At 26.9% G+C, this 8288-nt stretch overlaps 1 protein-coding gene across 1 annotated transcript in view; it reads right to left on the bottom strand.

The window, feature by feature from the left end:
• Positions 1-8288, bottom strand: part of mthl1 (adhesion G-protein coupled receptor methuselah-like 1) — a 98116-nt gene that overhangs the window by 41219 nt on the left and 48609 nt on the right. The window lies entirely within an intron of this gene.

The raw sequence follows: 8288 nt of genomic DNA, 5'->3' as shown, positions 1-8288 counted from the left end.
TATCTAGTTATTTATTTTCTAAAGTCAAGTAAGAGAAAAAAAAATATTAGAAAGACAAATTTGATTCTTCCAATCCAATCACATTTACCTTAATCATTTGGAAAGATTGATAATGATTATTAGATAAGACGCTATATACTTAGTTATTTATTTTCTATATTAAATAAGAAAACTATATAGTAATGAGAGAATATATTTAATGATTTTAATCCAATCATATTTATCCTAATAATTTAACTTGTCTGATATATATATACATATATATCTTTAAGCTTTTATCCATTTTAAAGCGTCTTCTATCTACTTATTTTATTTTTTCTACTTTTTCTTTCCTTACTTAAGAGTTATCAAGTTGTCCGGACGTATTTATTAAAACACGGGGAAACGTAAAGCTGCACCTTTTTTAGTAGCGATGCAACGAGGGAAAATTTCTTAGATGAGTACGGAATAGGATGATGATGTAGAAAAGGACGAGGTCGAGGACGACGAACTACGAACCCGTTATTCGTGAGAAGGAATGTGGAATTTTCGAAATAAAGCGTTCGGCAGTTCAACTAGAGACGAAACTTGCATATAAAGTGCATCTACGTGGATGGAATGCATTACGCCTCGATGCACGAATGACCTTATCTCAAAATTCCAAGAGTTCAAAGCACTATTACATCAAAGTTCTTTCTCACCAAAATAGATAAATATTCTATTTCTTTAAATAGATTAGATCGTATTAGATTCTATTCCGTACGATTATTTTTCTCGTAATATTTTAATATAACACCAATGTCGACTCGATTTTATAGAAAATCGATGTCTCTGCATAACTTTATGTAAATAAAAGATATAAGAAATTTTATTGTCATAATTTTTCGATGAATGATTTTAACACTTTTATGAGAAAGAATATTTTTCACGTTTTCTTTAAATGCCATTAAGAAAGAAAAAAAAAAAAGAAAGAAAAAACATCTAAAAAATGTTTGAGATCAATCGTCAAATCGATTGTACTCATCTAATTAACAATTGTTACTTCATTACTCTTATAACTCAACAATTTCATTTTCGTGATAGAAACGATAAAGAATAATTCCATTATCATAATTGCTTACGTCAGACATTAATACTTGTTAGCAAGTATATTTTTATTTTTAAAAATTGTGACCAAAAGAAAAAGAAAAAGAAAAAAGAGAAAAGAAAAAGAAAAAATCTACAAAAAAATCTAATGCATTTGTATTAATAATTATTTAATTAATCGATTTAATTTTTAAATTGATAACGATTCGATGGTACGAATTTATCGATGTGAGAGAGATATATAAACAGACGTTTTGAAATAATAATTATACTTTCTAATATCCACGTAATTTTATATCTGTTCGCGTTTCATGCACTTTCCACTACTTGAGAGGCTTTTCTGATGAAGAAATTCTCTTACACTTAGTGGAATAATAACGGTAAAATGTCCCCTGCGTCTTTTCTCTCTCTCTCTCTCTCTCTCTCTCTCTCTCTCTCTCTCTCTCTCTCTCTCTCCCTCTCTCTCTCTGTCCTCTGTCTCTCGTCTTTTTCTTTCTCTCTTTTTATTATTTCTGCTCTTTCCACCTCTTTCTAAATCCATCTCATTTTCTCTTTCTCGTTTCTTCTTCGGTGATAATTAGCGACTCGAGCTAAGGTTTATTCGAGCGTATTATTTTCAGGACACACAATGAAAACATTTGTAAATCGCTCGAGCATATCTGCAAGTTGTTCAACGATAAAATCGCGAGTCTCTAATAGTCGAATTAAATAACTGTTCCAAAAAAAGAAAAAAAAAAAAACCTCTACTTTATCTCTTTCTCTTTTTTTTCTTCCTCCTACCATAAGATAAAGTCTGAATGATACAGGAAGTATGATAGAGATGATTATCATAAATGAATAATAATGAAATTGATATTATTATATTTTTCCTTTTAATTGATTACGATTATTTTAATGACAAAATATTAGAAATATTTCTTTTATTACCGATAATCTCTTTCTTTTTTATTTTTTGATGAATTTGCTATAGAATTTTTCTTTTTTTTTTTTTTTAATAATATAGAATAATAATGAAATTAATATTATTATATTTCTACTTTTAATTGCTTACGATTATTTTAATGACAATATATTAGAAATATTTTTTTTACCACCGATAATTTTTTTTCCTTTTTTTTTTTTTCTTTTTTAATTTTTGATGAATTTGCTATAGAATTTCTCTCTCTTTCTTTTTTTTTTTTTTTTTTTTTATAATATAGAATAATAATGAAATTGATATTATTATATTTCTGCTTTTAATTGTTTACGATTATTTTAATGACAAAATATTAGAAATATTTCTTTTATTACCGATAATCTCTTTCTTTTTTATTTTTTGATGAATTTGCTATAGAATTTTTCTTTTTTTTTTTTTTTAATAATATAGAATAATGAAATTAATATTATTATATTTCTGCTTTTAATTGCTTACGATTATTTTAATGATAATATATTAGAAATATTTTTCTTACCACCGATAATTTTTTTTCCTTTTTTTTTTTTCTTTTTTAATTTTTGATGAATTTGCTATAGAATTTCTCTCTCTTTCTTTTTTTTTTTTTTTTTTTTTTATAATATAGAATAATAATGAAATTGATATTATTATATTTCTGCTTTTAATTGTTTACGATTATTTCAATGACAAAATATTAGAAATATTTCTTTTACCACCGATAATTTTATTTTTTTCTTTTTTTTTAATTTTTGATGAATTTGCTGTAGAATTTCTTTTTTTTTTTTATAATATAGAATAATAATGAAATTGATATTATTATATTTCTGATTTTAATTGTTTACGATTATTTCAATGACAAAATATTAGAAATTTTTTTTTTTACCACCGATAATCTTTTTCTTTTTTAATTTTCGATGAATTTGCTAATTTCTCTTCTTTTTTTTTTATACAGCATATATCGATACAATAATATTCTGGATAAAATCTTGAAGCAAAGTCGAATTTTTCGTACTCAAGTATCGAAGTAGTATACCCGCATTCTTTCTCATCGGTACGGTCGGACAACTTTTTCTATACTTCAGAGATCAAGTTCGTCGGCATAGTTCGGATCGATCGGATTGATCGGCGATCGAAGATCGTACGCGAAACAGTGCGAGTTGATTTTTCCTTCGAAACATTTTTATAAAAATTTCTTCTTTGAATTTCTCGGAAGAAAATAAAAGGAGAAAGAAAATTTGATTAATAAAAAGTAAAAAACGAATCGACGTTTATCTTAAGAATTTTTTTTTTTTTTAGAAAAATTTGTTCTTCGAATTAGGCGTTAACGAAAAAAAATAAAAAAATAAAAAAAATAAAACAAATAAAAAAGAAAGAAAAATTAATCGTTAAGATTTTAAATTCAATTTGAATATTTGAAATATTCTAGTCATATTTCGAGGATCGCACGATACGCATCGAGAATTATCTGATGCTTCTCTAACACCACAGCTGCAGTAAGATGCATCTTGGTAAAACCAGAGCCGATGCGCTGTCGCGAAGATGCGGAACGTGTCGTGTCTATCTTTACGTGGGCGAAATTTGTCCCTTCGTCTTTTCGTCGAAAGTTTGTACTCGAAACGACGTGCTACTACACAAGATTTCATGTTCTACGAAATAATACAGAACGACAATTTATATAATACGTTAAAGCACGGAATTATAATTCATATGTTTTAATTAAATATTTCAAAGATTTAATGATGGGAGAAGAAAAAAGAAATTCGACAAAAAGAAAAAAAAGGGAAAAAAAGAAAAAAAAAAGAAAAAAAGAAAGAAAAATTAAAAAAAAAAAATAAAAGAAAAAAAAATATCGATTGAAAAATTTCTGTATTATTAATTGACGTAAATACATTTAACTTTTATGTTGCGATCTTTGTTTACTTCCTTTGGGAATGTTAAAAATTTTTTAATTAAAAATAAAAAATACAGAAAAAAAGAGACTTGAAATTAGATAGATCTTTAAATTATATATCTTGTCCTTTTTAAATGGTCCAATAAAAGTATATACAATAATTGTAAAGAAAAAGGAAGATGAGAATTTTGTGAAATTTATAGATTATATATACATATATTATATATACATATAGATTATATATACATATGCCTATATATATATATATATATATATATATATATATATATATATATATATATAAATATACGAATAGTATTTGCGGAATTGTCTGACGTAAGAAATACCATGAAGAAGCTTTTCACAGTAAAGAATAAGACTATAACGTTTAGCATAGGTTCGAGCGTCGAAAACGGCATGGGAGAACCTCCACGGTCGGTAGTCACGTTACGCTAACGTAATTTGCATGCATTATCTAACGCGTAACGAGCGGTTCTGCCGGGAAAAATGAGAAAGGAGAAGCGGAACGTAGTAAGAAAAGAAACCAGTTGGAGGAAAGTCATTAACCTGCGATCTTGGAAAAGAAAATAAGAAGAAATAAAATGAAATTCTCTTTTTATCTCTCTCTCTCTCTCTCTCTCTCTCTCTCTCTTTTGCTATCTTCCCATCTAGTATTCAATAGTAGCTTTACGAGTAACAAGTATACAATAAAGTACGATAGTTATATGTGCAAAAGAAGAAAAAAAAAAAAAAAAAATAAAAGATACATTAATTATACAAATACTGTACTATATACGAAGCGTTTCGAAACAAGAAGAATACGAGAAAAAAATGATAATAATAAAAGGAGTGAAAAAAATTTTTGTTTATACTTAAAAATTGTATATGATATTAAAAAAAAAAAAAAAAAAAAGTGTCGTTTATAATTTATAACATTTAGAAAACACGTTTAGAAAATACGTTCAAAATGAAAATGAAATGTCGCAAGTAGATAGAAAAAAAAAAAAAAAAGAAAAACAGAGAAAAACAGAGAAAAAATATAAAATATGAAAATGAATAAATTCATTTCTTTTCTTTTTTTTTTTTTTTCTTTTTTTTTTTTATTACTCACAAATATCCTTGATTAAAATGTTTGGTATTAATCGGATAGATAGGAAATCCGATTAGAATCGTTGCTAAACTTCGAGTCGAAACACCATTCGAGGGATTTGTAGTTATCGTTGAAGAAGAAACGCACATATAACGTTAGGACCAAGTGGATCTTTGGATTAGGATATAGGGACATTGGAATAGTAGAAACTTCTTCGGTATCTCTGTTACATAGAATAGATCTAGATATAGTTTAGAGGAGTCAGGTAGCTAGCTAGCTAGCTAGGTAGAAACGTAGTTAGTAATAGAAGTAAGACTTAGAGAAGAGACGACTAGACTACACTAGACTATACTAGACTATACTAGACTAGACTAGTCGTCGACCAACCGTCACGTCTGCGGTCGTTGCTTTTGGTTTACCATCATGCTAGGTATCCCGCATTTGCTTACGATTAACGCGTTACTCTGTATTCGAAGACTACTAACAACTGGACTAATCTCTCTCTCTCTCTCTCTATCTTTCTGTCTTTCTGTCTATCTCTCTGTTTGTCTCTCTGTCTCTTTCATTGGCTAACTTTCTTCGTTAACTTCTCTATCCCTTGTCTCTTAGTTTAGTCCAATACCATTAGTATAAGTCAACTTTGTTGAATTTCACCTGTTAAGTTAACGAAATTTGTTTTCCCAAAAATAAATCTTTCTATTTAATCGTCCTAAATAGAATTTAAATCTCAAATGGAATACTTTTTGGTACCTTCATTGATTAATTTGATACAACATGTCATTTTCTAAATTTACATTGCTAACCTAGATTCCTACAACGAGGTCACTTGGCATCGATGAGAATAATCCAGTGAGAGAAACTGTCGATAGTAGAGACGTCTTACAAATCTATTTTTATAATTCGATTAATATTATATTCCTCTGTACATAGATACATATATATATATATATATATATATATATATATATATATATATATATTTATATATTTATCTTAGAAGATAAGGGTATTGAACGCTCGTGTTACTTATAGAAAAATCATTGAAAAAATATTTAATCAATTATTACTAATACATTATATATATATATATATATATATATATATATATATATATATATATATATATATCTGGTAATAAAGTTTTGATACGTAATATAACTGGTAATTTTTAAAGTGAAAATTCATTTAACATCAGCCACGTATCTAACTATAACACTCTTATAATTCTCGTTTTCTCTCGAACGTACTCGTCGACCGTGGGAAGTAAGTACGTTAGGTAATTTAATGATTTCTCAGAACGTATTTAAACGCGTGAGAGGAGAGAGAAAGAGAGATATGTGTGAACTCGTTTATAGTGAAACTATTTAAAAAAAGAAAAAAAAAAAAAGAACCTATGCATAATAGAGCCTATAAGTCTCACGTGAGTAATATAACATAACGGTGAATGAGTTGAAATTTTCATTGATAATTTCGTACTCTTGCATAAGCCGTTAATTAACATGATTTCATAAATTCCTTGAGAATCTTCTAGATGATATATTATGAAATTATTTCAGCTTTTTTTCTTACATGAAAGATCAAATGATCGTGCCAATAAAACAATTTTTAAAGACTTTTTATATTAAAAAAAAAAAAAAGAACGACTAATAAAATTGAATAATTAAAAATAGAAAAAAGAAATAAATAAATTGTCACAGAATCATTTCAGATTTTTAATTAAAGATAAATGAATAAATTTAAAACTCGAGGATAAAGATTGGAGGACGTTGATGAAATAATTAAAACAAATAAACAAACAAACGAAAAAAAAAAAAAGAAAGGAAAAATTTGTTAAACTAACAATAAGTTTCGTCTGAATACTGGCCAAGAAGTCACCGTATTCGAGTGTGCAAATAACGAGGAAGCTAATTTTCCAGCTCGAAAATCAGGAAAGCGAAGCAAGAGAGAGGAGGGAAGGTTAACCGTGAACGTGCTGTCACTGACACTTCAACAAGTGGATACAACGCACGCACGTGTCGCTGACATTTCAACCGCGAGCATATTCTCTCTCAACGTATCTATGTATATTCACGTATATATCTATGTATATACCTATATATATATATATATATATATATATATATATACATACATATATATATAACACGCATACATATGTCGCCTTCCCTTCTATTTCGTTTTATACGTTTTACGCTTGTCCTCTGCATTCGTGGGACACACGCGAGGTATCGATTGAAAAGAGAAGAAGAAGAAAAAAAGAAAGAAACGAAAATAGGAAACAAAAAAAAAAAACAAAAAAAGAAAAACGTGAAATTTGCACTCGTTAGCAATTCCTGTGAATTTTTTTCTTTCTTTAGGAAACCTATAATCTAATGCAATATCTATCTTATCTTGGATAATCTACCAATGAGATTTTAATTAATTTCTTATTGATCATTTTACGATCAATTTTATACTCTTCTCCACGCTATTGATTAACATATTTCATAAATATCATAAAAAAAAAAAAAAAAAAAAAAAAAAAAAAAAAAAAAAAAAAAGAAACAAAAAGAAAAACGATCAAATAATCCATAAAATTATCCAAGAGACTTTCTCTATAAATGATTCAAGAATAAATTTAAACACGTAATAAGTATGAATTAGATTGATCAAGATGATCTCTAAAAAAAAAAAAAAAGAAAAAAAAAACTTTTTCTAACAAATCTTCGTTTGATTGATGATTAAAGAAATTAAATGATATACGATTCGAAAGGAAAGGAATGATATAAAAAAAATTTTTTCACCATTATCGGTGTATCGATCATATATCCTATGATAAATTATACGAAATATTCTCCTATTACCACTTTTAATCAGTTCACATTTCACGTGCTACTACCCTCTTTCACCAACCCTTAGTTCGACGGAAAATTATAATTACATCGAAAGAGCAAACGTATAAATTTGTAATTTGTGTACGGGAATACTTTCTGATACAAATAACGATTCGTTATTATCTTCGTTGTGTCGTTTTAATTAACCCAATCCATGAGTTACATGCGTATCCGATAAAAATTGATACCGTATAATAACCATGATTGCTAAAATAACATTTATGATTGAGTTTTGTCCTTATTATTATTATTATTGTTATTATTATTATTATTATTATTAATTATTATTACTAATTATTATTACTAATTATTATTTGTTATTATTATTATTATTATTATTATTATTATTATTATTATTATTATTATTATTAAATCGAGATCTATCTATCAGATGAATCAGAGAATTCGAGAATATCTTAAGGAGCACACGACGAA

The sequence above is a fragment of the Vespa mandarinia genome, chromosome 23 (genome assembly GCF_050613455.1).
Source record: "Vespa mandarinia isolate Hongniang chromosome 23, ASM5061345v1, whole genome shotgun sequence".
Classification (NCBI taxonomy): Eukaryota; Metazoa; Arthropoda; class Insecta; order Hymenoptera; family Vespidae; genus Vespa; species Vespa mandarinia.
This window is presented reverse-complemented; position numbering and strand designations above follow the sequence as displayed.